General features: G+C 45.4%; 1 pseudogene; it reads right to left on the minus strand.

The window, feature by feature from the left end:
• Positions 1–7,273: 7,273 nt before the first annotated feature.
• LOC130363366 (U2 spliceosomal RNA) lies at positions 7,274–7,362 on the minus strand (annotated as a pseudogene).
• Between the last annotated feature and the right edge of the window lie 4,187 nt (positions 7,363–11,549).

Below are 11,549 nucleotides of genomic sequence, written 5' to 3' on the forward strand. Positions count from 1 at the left end.
GACAAGCAGGGCTCTGTACACTGAGGACAAGCAGGGCTCTGTACTGTGAGGACAAGCAGGGCTCTGTGCACTGAGGAATAGCAGGGCTCTGTGCACTGAGGACAAGCAGGGCTCTGTACAACTGTGGACAAGCAGGGCTCTGTACAGTGAGGACAAGCGGGGCTCTGTGCACTGAGGAAAGGCGGGGCTCTGTACACTGAGGACAAGCGGGGTTCTGTACAGTGAGGACAAGCTGGGCTCTGTACACTGAGGACAAGCGGGGATCTGTACACTGAGGAAAAACAAGGCTCTGGACACTGAGGACAAGCAGGGATCTGTACACTGAGGACAAGCAGGGCTCTGATCACTGAGGACAAGCAGGGATCTGTGCACTGAGGACAAGCAGGGCTCTGTACTGTGAGGACAAGCAGGGCTCTGTACACTGAGGACAAGCATGGCTCTGTACACTGAGGACAAGCAGGGCTCTGTACACTGAGGACAAGCAGGGCTCTGTACACTGAGGACAAGCAGGGATCTGTACACTGAGGACAAGCAAGCCTCTGTACACTGAGGACAAGCAGGGCTCTGTACAGTGAGGACAAGCAGGGCTCTGTACACTGAGGACAAGCAGGGCTCTGTACTGTGAGGACAAGCAGGGCTCTGTGCACTGAGGAATAGCAGGGCTCTGTGCACTGAGGACAAGCAGGGCTCTGTACTGTGAGGACAAGCAGGGCTCTGTACACTGAGGACAAGCATGGCTCTGTACACTGAGGACAAGCAGGGCTCTGTACACTGAGGACAAGCAGGGCTCTGTACACTGAGGACAAGCAGGGATCTGTACACTGAGGACAAGCAAGCCTCTGTACACTGAGGACAAGCAGGGCTCTGTACAGTGAGGACAAGCAGGGCTCTGTACACTGAGGACAAGCAGGGCTCTGTACTGTGAGGACAAGCAGGGCTCTGTGCACTGAGGAATAGCAGGGCTCTGTACACTGAGGACAAGCAGGGCTCAGTACAACTGTGGACAAGAAGGGCTTTGTACACTGAGGAAAAGCAAGGCTCTGTACACTGTGGACAAGCAGGGCTCTCTTCACTGAGGACAAGCAGGGCTCTGTGCACTGAGGACAAGCAGGGCTCTGTACACTGAGGTCAAGCAGGGCTCTGTACACTGAGGACAAGCATGGCTCTGTACACTGAGGACAAGCAGGGCTCTGTACACTGAGGACAAGCAGGGCTCTGTACACTGAGGACAAGCAGGGATCTGTACACTGAGGACAAGCATGGCTCTGTACACTGAGGACAAGCAGGAATCTGTACACTGAGGACAAGCAGGGCTCTGTTCACTGAGGACAAGCAGGGTTCTTTTCACTGAGGACAAGCAGGGCTCTGTACACTGAGGACAAGCAGGGCTCTGTACACTGAGGACAAGCAGGGCTCTGTACAGTGAGGACAAGCAGGACTCTGTACACTGAGGACAAGCAGGGCTCCGTTCACTGAGGACAAGCAGGGGTCTGTTCACTGAGGACAAGCAGGGCTCTGTGCACTGAGGACAAGCAGGGCTCTGTACACTGAGGACAAGCAGGCTCTGTACAGTGAGGATAAGCAGGACTCTGTACACTGAGGACAAGCAGGGCTCTGTACACTGAGGACAAGCATGGCTCTGTACGCTGAGGACAAGCAGGGCTCAGTACACTTAGGACAAGCAGGGCTCTGTACACTGAGGACAAGCAGGGCTCTGTGCACTGAGGACAAGCTGGGCTCTGTACACTGAGGACAAGCAGGGTTCTGTACACTGAGGACAATCAGGGCTCTGTGCACTGAGGACAAGCAGGGATCTGTACACTGAGGACAAGCAGGGCTCTGTTCACTGACGACAAGCAGGGCTCTGTACACTGAGGACAAGCAGGGATCTGTACACTGAGGACAAGCAGGGTTCTGTTCACTGAGGACAAGCAGGGCTCTGTGCACTGAGGACAAGCAGGGCTCTGTACACTGAGGACAAGCAGGGCTCTGTTCACTGAGGACAAGCAGGGCTCTGTGCACTGAGGACAAGCAGGGCTCTGTACACTGAGGACAAGCAGGGCTCTGTACACTGAGGACAAGCAGGGCTCTGTGAACTGAGGACAAGCAGGGTTCTGTACACTGAGGACAAGCAGGGTTCTGTACACTGAGGACAAGCAGGGCTCTGTACATTGAGGACAAGCAGGGATCTGTACACTGAGGAAAAGCAGGGATCAGTACACTGAGGACAAGCAGAGTTCTGTACACTGAGGACAATCAGGGCTCTGTGCACTGAGGACAAGCAGGGCTCTGTTCACTGAGGACAAGCAGGGCTCTGTGCACTGAGGACAAGCAGGGCTCTGTACACTGAGGACAAGCAGGGCTCTCTACAGTGAGGACAAGCAGGGCTCTGTTCACTGAGGACAAGCAGGGCTCTGTTTACTGAGGACAAGCAGGGCTCTGTGCACTGAGGACAAGCAGGGCTCTGTGCACTGAGGATGAGCAGGGGTCTGTACACTGAGGACAAGCAGGACTCTGTACACTGAGGCTCTATGACACCCTCACACATTAGGATGATTGACAAGCCAGAAGCCTGCACATGTCCTGCCCTCACTTCCTGTATTTGGACTCCTCATATAGACACACAGACAATAGCTGTAGGGAGATTTTTCCAACCTAAAATATACACATTTTTTAAATCAATGTTTATTACGAATATACATATAATAGTATTATCTACAATATGTTGACATTTTTTGTTATAGACAGTTACACTTTAAGCAGGATTCAGCATGCAGGCAGGGACTGCAGGGGGTTCTTTTCCTTCCTTGATAGCAGTACATATGGAGGATACTGCATGCAGCAATGATGAAAGGACCAATTACCAAGAGGTAATATTTGGCTCATCATGGAAAGCTTCAATATTACAATCTTGTATGCATTTTTTGGATCTGTCCTACTGACTATTGTTTAGTGTGCAACAATGGAGGAAGAAGGTAAAAAAGGAAACTTTTAGCATTTTTCTGCAGAAGATGGTGGAACAATCACTTTATATTAACTCATTAAATGTGTTTATCTGTTAGAGAAAAACAAACTGTCTGGCTTTGCCTACAGCAACCAATCACAGCTCTGCCTTCAGTGTACCAGACCAATCAGAGATGAAAGGTGAGCTGTGCTTGGTTTCTATGGGCCTAAACAGACTGGGCTGTGTTTCTGCACTGGACACATCACTTCCCCACAGTAAAGAGGGTGTCATTGCTGCCAATACAGGGCTATACAGCACGGTCTCACACGTACTCTTCTCCTACATTAATGGCAACTCCCAGACTTATGACCAGAGACATGATTCAAGTTTTCTTTTACATGTTCCAAAGTAGAAAAGCCATCAGAGCTACTAGTAAGAGCTGCTGACAGATGCCACAGTGTTGTAAAGTAATTGCACAGGAAAGTATGGGTTTATTTTTGCCACCGGCCAGGTAACAGAATTGTCGTTCATGTAATATAGAGAGTATGTGTAGAGATGACTGTGATAGATGAAATAGGACAGGATTGTCTTAATACCATACAACAATTGTGCCCATAAAGCACACTATTCCCTCTTATATCCTTCACCCAAAAAAACTAAAGGGGTACTCCCGTAGAAAACTTTTTTTTTATTTTAAATCAACTGGTGCCAGAAAGTGAAACAGATTTGTAAATCACTTCTATAAAAAAAATCTTAATCCTTCCAGTACTTTTTGGAGAAGTCCAAAAAAGAAATGCATTTCCTCTGATGTCATGTTCTCTGCTGACCTCTGCTGTCCATTTTAGGAACTATCCAGAGCAGCATATGTTTGCTATGGGGATTTTCTTCTGCTCTGGACAGTTCCTAAAATGGACAGCAGAGGTCAGCAGAGAGCACTGTGGTCATGCATGTCTTTTTGGGATTTCTATTTAGTATACAGCCCCTAAAAAGTACTGGAAGGATTAAGATTTTTTAAAATAAGTGATATTACAAATCTGTTTAACTTTCTGGCACCAGTTGATTCAAAAACAAGTTTTCCATGGGAGTACCCCTTTAATGTTTATTGTGCTCATAATATATATACATGTATATATATATATATATATATATATATATATATATATATATATATATATAAAATAGAGGGGAGGATTAAAAACGCTACTATTACCACTGGTATTAATCCACTATCCTCTCCAGTAGTTATTATGAATCCTATTCTTATTTTGAGTTAGCTTATATAATACTATAACACTGAGAGATATTGAGCGCTGCGCCCAGCGCTAACTAGAAGCTCAGTATATTCTTATAGGGCAAATACTCATGCTAATATGCCCCGCCCCCCCCCCCCCCCCCATTATTACTTAACTTTTTATTGGTTTTGTTCTGATCTTCTAAGGAAAATGTAGGATCTGTAAAATGTATGTGTTTGCCCTTTGGTGGCTTACATGCATCTTTCAGGCCTTACACTGATCATGCCAGGCAATGCCAATGAGTGCCAAATGACGGCACTAACTTCTCTGCACTAAAGCGATGGGATTGTTTTTCTTTGATCATCTGTATCGGTTTATCATCTAGACACAGACAAGTTTGTGGTAGGGACAGAATGCATTCACATATTTAAGGATTTGATCAAACCTATTGATTTAACAAAGAAGACATCGAGTCTTGTCTTGGCATATCTAGCAATTTGGAGAAATAAATCTGCCCTTTATTTCTTCTGCATACAGATTCTCTTAAAATAGAATTAACATTGATTTTTCATGGTACTAAACATTTTAAAAATAATGATAGGACATTGATCTTCATTTGGAATTAACCATGAAAAAAATTATCATTTTATAAAAGAACCAAAAAAAAATAAAAAAGGATCACTGATGCTTACTGTAAATCTGAAATGGAGCTTAGGACTATAAGAAAATGATCACACATAGGACAGAAACTTGAGAATTAAATTTTGAAACTTTTCAAGATGGGTGGTGACCATGGCGGCCATTTTGAAGTTGGCCATTTTGAATCCAAAAATCCAGCTTGGTTAACGTAACTTTATTCTTTCATGAGTTATTTACAAGTTTCTGACCACTTATAAAATGTGTTCAATGTGCTGCCCATTGTGTTGGATTGTCAATGCAACCCTCTTTTCCCACTCTTCACACACTGATAGCAGCACCACAGGAGAAATGCTAGCACAGGCTTCCAGTATCTGTAGTTTCAGGTGCTGCAGAATGGGCAGAACAAAAATTGGAACAGGACCCTCAGTTTACGCAGAAGATTTTGTTCAGTGATAAGGCAAACTTTTATGTGAATGGTGAAGTTAACAAACAAAACCACCGCTATTGGTCTGACACTAGCCCACATTGGATAGATCCCTCCAAGACTGTTGGAACACAAAAATTGATGGTATGGTGTGGTGTATGGGGTACAAAGATAGTGGGGCCATTCTTCATCAATGGAAACCTCAAGGCCACTGGATATGCGAAATTACTACATGATGATGTGTTTCCTTCTTTATGCACTGAAGCTGGCACGTTCCCTGAGTTTTTCCAGCAAGATGGTGCATCACCACATTATGGGTGTCAGGTCCGAGCATTCCTAGATGAACAGTTTCCTGGAAAGTGGATTGGTCGTCGTGGGCCAGTTGAATGGCCCCCAAGGTCTCCCGATCTGACCCCCTTAGACTTTTATCTTTGGGGTCATCTGAAGGCAATTGTCTATGCTGTGAAGATACGAGATGTGCAGCACCTGAAACTACGGATACTGGAAGCCTGTACTAGCATTTCTCCTGCGGTGTTGCTATCAGTGTGTGAAGAGTGGGAGAAGAGGGTTGCATTGACAATCCAACACAATGGGCAGCACATTGAACACATTTTATAAGTGGTCAGAAATTTGTAAATAACTCATTAAAGAATAAAATTACGTTAAAACCAAGCACATCATTGTTTTTCTTGTGAAATTCCCAATAAGTTTGATGTGTCACATGGCCCTCTTCCTATTGAAAAAACAAAAGTTGGATTCAAAATGGCCGACTTCAAAATGGCCACCATGGTCACCACCCATCTTGAAAAGTTTCCCCCCTCACATATACTAATGTGCCACAAACAGGAAGTTAATATCACCAACCATTCCCATTTTATTAAGGTGTATCCAAATAAATGGCCTACCCTGTATAATATGGTGCTGGCCCCTCGCAGCTCCCGTTTGTTTTCATCTGGTCCACCGATCTTCTGTCTTCTTCAAAAACAAGTGCTTGTTGTAGAATGTCCCAGGGATTGGCTGAGCTGGCAGGTCCTGAAACAAGTGCTCATCTCAAAAGCAGGAAGAAAGAAGAAGATTGGGAGACCAGACGGAACTGAACGGGACCTGCAGTGCTCCCCCCGTCTCACCACCATATAATTTTTTATAAAACACTGGAAAACACTTTTAGGGTAGGGTCACACATTTTAATGCGTATACACAGCTTGAAACACGCTGTGTATACGCAATGTGTATTTTTGTTTTATCTAAGAGCCGAGGAATGTGCTCTCGAATCATCCAAAGTGCAAGAAAAAGTGCAAACGTGTTACACTAAAAAAACGTGCTCAGAGGATGCGGTCTATCGCAAGACCTTCTCCGATAGGAGAGATGCCCCCCAACAAACCTTACCCTTCGCCTCCGGACCAAAAGGTACCTGTGAGGTTCCAGGTTCAATGTCCCTTTTCGCCTAAGCTACTAAGGGACCACAAATGCTCCCGGCATCCCCCTAGGCATTAGCCAAGGTATCTGCCTGCAGAGCCGATAAAGGTAGGTACCCTGCCCATGCAGGAGTACCCGGGGTGTTTGTAGGTGCGGAACCTAATGGCCACACACACCTCCCCTAGACCGCCAGGAGAGACACCCAGAAGGGCTACCGCATCCTGACAAATCCTGTGGACACACAACACGCAAAAAGTGACACAGTGAGACAAAAATAAATAAATAAGTGCATGTGTGCAGATATACTGCCCGGACATCCGACCGGATCTATAAAAATTTCTCTGATCCTAGCCAGAAGGCCGGGAATCAAGAGGTGAGTGCCACAAAGGTGCAGAGATCATGGTGCCCATGCTTCAACTCAGTGAGTTCATCCTCCCAGTGAGTTTTGGCACCTCGCCACTCCCCCAGGCACTAAAGTACCTCGGCTCTAGACCCTCTCAGCCTCATGGCGAGACCCGGAGGAAGCAGGTCCCATCAGGGCAGCCGTCGAACTGATTCCTCAGAACCAGCACCGGAATGCCCGGTACACCTGCTCCCTACCATGCAGCACCCATCCCCACCAGCTCCAAACTGGCGTCGCCTGCCACCAGCATGAAACTGATAAGAACAGATACTACACTTGATCTTAGCCAAAACCAAGAAGGTTTATAAAAATCTTTTGAAATGACAGATGCATTTTAACCCCTTAAGGACAGACCCATTTTTTACCTTAACCAGCCTAGCGGTATTCCCGAGCGTGACTCGGGGTTAATTTTCGCTGCTAGAAGCGGTAACCCCGAGTCACGCTCGGGGTAGAATTGCAGAGTTGCTGTGCGGGCTGCACAGTATATCGCAAAAGCAATCAAATCGCGATTTTTGCTTTTTGCGATATAGTGATGCAGCCCCCGGGAAAACATGTGATTATCTGCTCGGGTCGGCTCCCGTTGCGGGGGCCGGCCAGAGCAGGTAAAGACATATACTAAAAGTCAGTGTTTCCCTACCAGGGGGCCTCCAGATGTTGCAAAACTACAACTCTCAGCATGCCCGGACAGCCAAAGGCTGTCCGGGCATGCTGGGAGCAGTAGTTTCACAACAGCTGGAGGCCCCCTGGTAGAAAACCCTGAACTAAGTGTAAAAGTAAGAAGGAAGAAAATAAAAAAACCTTTTGCTCACCTAGTCCCGGTCCCTGAAGATGTCGTTCCCCTCCGTGCGCTCTGTTCACTGCTCTATTCATCTTACAGGACCTTTCCCTTTTCAGCCAATCACAGGCCGCAGTGGTGTAAAGCCTGTGATTGGCTGAAGGGGAAAGGACTTGTTCTGCAGCAAATACACTAGGTTTGAAATCTGCCGGCAAACCTAGTGTATTTGCTGCAGGACAAGAAGATGACAAGGTGACAAGGGGGGAATGTGACACAGGGGAGAATGTAACAAGGGGGGAATGTGACACAGGGGAGAATGTAACAAGGGGGGGGGGGAATGTGACATAGGGGAGAATGTAACAAGGGGGGGGGGGAATGTGACATAGGGGGGAATGTAACAAGGGGGGGGGGGAATGTGACAAGGGGGGGGGAATGTGACATAGGGGGGAATGTGACATAGGGGGGAATGTGACAGAGGGGAGAATGTGACAAGGGGGGGGGATGTGACAGGGGGGAGGAATGTGACAAAGGGGGGATGTGACAGGGGGGGAGTGGAATGTAACATGGAGAGGGGAGAAGGTAACAAGGGGGGGGGAGAATGTAACAAGGGGGGAATGTGACAGGGGGGATGAATGTGACAGGGGGGGGAGAATGCAACAAGGGGAGGAATGTGACAGGGGGGGAATGTGATATGGGGGGGGGGGGGGAAATGTGACAAGGGAGGGGGAATGTGACGGGGGGAGATGTGGAATTTCAATGCAAAAAATTGTACCGCTTTTGGTACAAATTTCCAGACGGAATCGTACCGCTAGGGAGGTTAAAGGGTGCTCCACCCCTAGACATCTTATCCCTTATTCAAAGGATAGGGGATAAGATGTCTGATTGTGGGGATCACTGTGCCGCCCCCTCAATGCAAGCCCATAGACTTGCATTGAGGGGGTGGGGCATGACATCACGGGTGGGCGGGGGCGTGAGGTCACGATACCCCGTCCCCTGTATCACTCGTCATCAGCCACAGAGCAAACATAGCTCCAGGCTGCCGATGTACAGGGGTGCAGCAGGAGAGATCACGGGGGTCCCCAGTGGCAGGACCCCTGCGATCAGACATCTTTCAGACTTCTTTGGATAGGGGATAAGATGTCTAATGGCGGAGTACCCCTTTAATGACTAGGCTCTTTTAAAAAAAAAATGTTTTTGACTGGGTCTCTTTAAATTGTAATAACTTTATAACGCTTTCTCTGAGCAAAGCGATTCTAAGATTGTTTTTTCATGACATATTATACTTTATATAAGTGGTGCATATTTGTTGATACATGCACCATTTTTTGTGAAAAACTCCAAAATATTTTATTTTTATTTTTATTATGTACGATTATGGTGATACACATTTTATATAGCTTTCTATGTTCTTTTTCCTTTTCTGAGCAAAATTCTTTTTCTGCCATTCATTTTCCAACAGCCGTAACTTTTTTATTTTTCGTCTGACGCCATAGAGTGAGGGCTTATTTTTTGTGGGATGAGCTGTACTTTTTATTGGTATCATTTTTGCGATACATGCTACCTTTTGGTCTTTTTTATTCCGCTATTTGTACCGAAATTGGTAAATTTTGCACTTATTGTTTTTTTTTTACGGCATTGACCGTGCGGGATAATTTACATTATAGTTTTATAGTACACATCATTACGGACGTGGCAATACCTATTATGTATATCATTTGTGTTTTTGATCTTTTTTGATTATAATACAGCGCTTTTATTGGGAAAGGGGCTGTCATGTCTGTCCTGGTCTGTGTTCACACACAGCTATTGGAATTGCTGTGTGTGAAGTTTTATGTTTTCTGGTCAGGGAATAGTTAATGTCTCTGGCTTTTTCAGCCTCAGCCTCTGTTAGCCACTAGCCTTTAGGGTGTGTATATTTAATGACAGAATCACCAGCCTGCCACTTGCTCTGGTGCCACTTTTTTGTTTTGTTCCTGTATCCTGTGGAAGTTGACCAGATACATGGAGTTCTTGGACCAATTCTGGAGACTGCAGATACGTATCTCCATTCCTGGGCCAAGCATTTGTGTCCAGGTGGCAATCATGGAGCCACATGGGTGCCCAGGTATTTTTTGTATGTGTTTTAAATATTTGGGATGTTTTTATGCTTGTTTATGTTTTTATGAGGGTCCAGAGGCCCCTCATTAAAGGGGGGGGGTAGTGTAATGTCTGCCCTGGTCTGTGTTCATACACAACTATTGGAATTGCTGCGTGTGAACAGTTTTGTTTTCTGGTCAGGGAATAGTTAATGTCTCTTGCTTTTTCAGCCTAAGCCTCTGTTAGCCAATAGCCTTTAGGGTGTGTCTATTTAATGTCAGCCCAGCCTAGCCTTAGCGCTGGTGATAGTCTTCATTTAATCCTGACTTCATTTTCTGATGGACTTCCTGATGTCCAGCTGCTAACATGCTGGCTATGCTGCTAATGGAGGCTGAGTGAAACGCTTCTTATTTTAGCTTTTAATCTACTATCTCTGTTTTGGCATGCACTTTGTATTTTCTGGTTTTAGCCATGTTAGGTGGCATGCTCCTAGTGGATTTTTAGCTTTGTTTGTTTAGTTGGTTTTAGGATTTGTTTATCCTTTCTGCTATGTGTCTGTTCACACTGTGTTTTCTCTTGTATCTGTTTATGTGAAGTTCTGTGTTTTATATTTCTGTTTTCCTACTGGGCCAGCTTCTGACCACAATGGTGAGTGTGCTACTGGCCAGTAGTCTATTTGGATTTAGTAATGGCTACTCCTATAGTGGAGTGTCCAGTTTGTGTGTCCAGTGTACTATATTAGGCATCCCTGTTTTTGCTCCATGGGGACAATCCTGTCTTCTGGATGTGTTCTGAAGGTATTGCGATTATTCCTTTTTGTGTTCAGTGTGAACAGTGTTCTACAAATATATCCTGTGTATCTGGCATTCCTATTACCTGTCCATGGGGACTTCATTTCTACTGGAGGCTTTGCATAGGGAATGCGTATATTCCTGGTTATCGATAGATCCCTGTTCTGGACCATGGGGACTTTGTGTCTATTGGACATTCTGGGAGATTATGCTATATTCCTAAAGTCTGTTGACTTATCCGTTTTCCTTTCTGGTGTTTTGAACTCTATGTTTATTAGTTCTTGAATTCAGATCTTTGGAGTTCTGTACATGACTATTGATCTATAGTGTCCTCTCTTCACGACCACAGATCTATAGTGTCCTCTGTTCTTTTTTTTTTTTTTTTGTCTGACCACAGTGCTTTCTGCTGACACCTCTGTCCATGTCAGGGACTGTCCAGAGCTGGAGAAAATCCCCATAGCAAACCTCTCCTGCTCTGGACAGTTCCTGACATGGACAGAGGTGTCAGCAGAGAGCAGTGTGGTCAGACAGAAAAGAAATTCAAAAAGAAAAGAAATTCCTTTGGATCATACAGCAGCTAAGTACTGGAAGTATTAAGATTTTTAAATAGAAGTACTTTACAAATCTGTTTAACATTCTGGCACCAGTTGTTTTTCAAAAAATGTTTTCCACCGGAGTACCCCTTTAACCTCTAAAGAGAAGTCAATAATAAACAGCAGAGTTTTATTAAGCCAGCTGCCATCTGTCTAGAACCACTAAACCAGATAGAAACAATAGTGCAGTGCAAATCACACCTTTATTAAAATAGTAAAAACTCAAAAATAACAATAGCGGAATCCAGGGACTTGG

The sequence above is a fragment of the Hyla sarda genome, chromosome 3, assembly GCF_029499605.1.
Source record: "Hyla sarda isolate aHylSar1 chromosome 3, aHylSar1.hap1, whole genome shotgun sequence".
NCBI classification, from domain to species: domain Eukaryota; kingdom Metazoa; phylum Chordata; class Amphibia; order Anura; family Hylidae; genus Hyla; species Hyla sarda.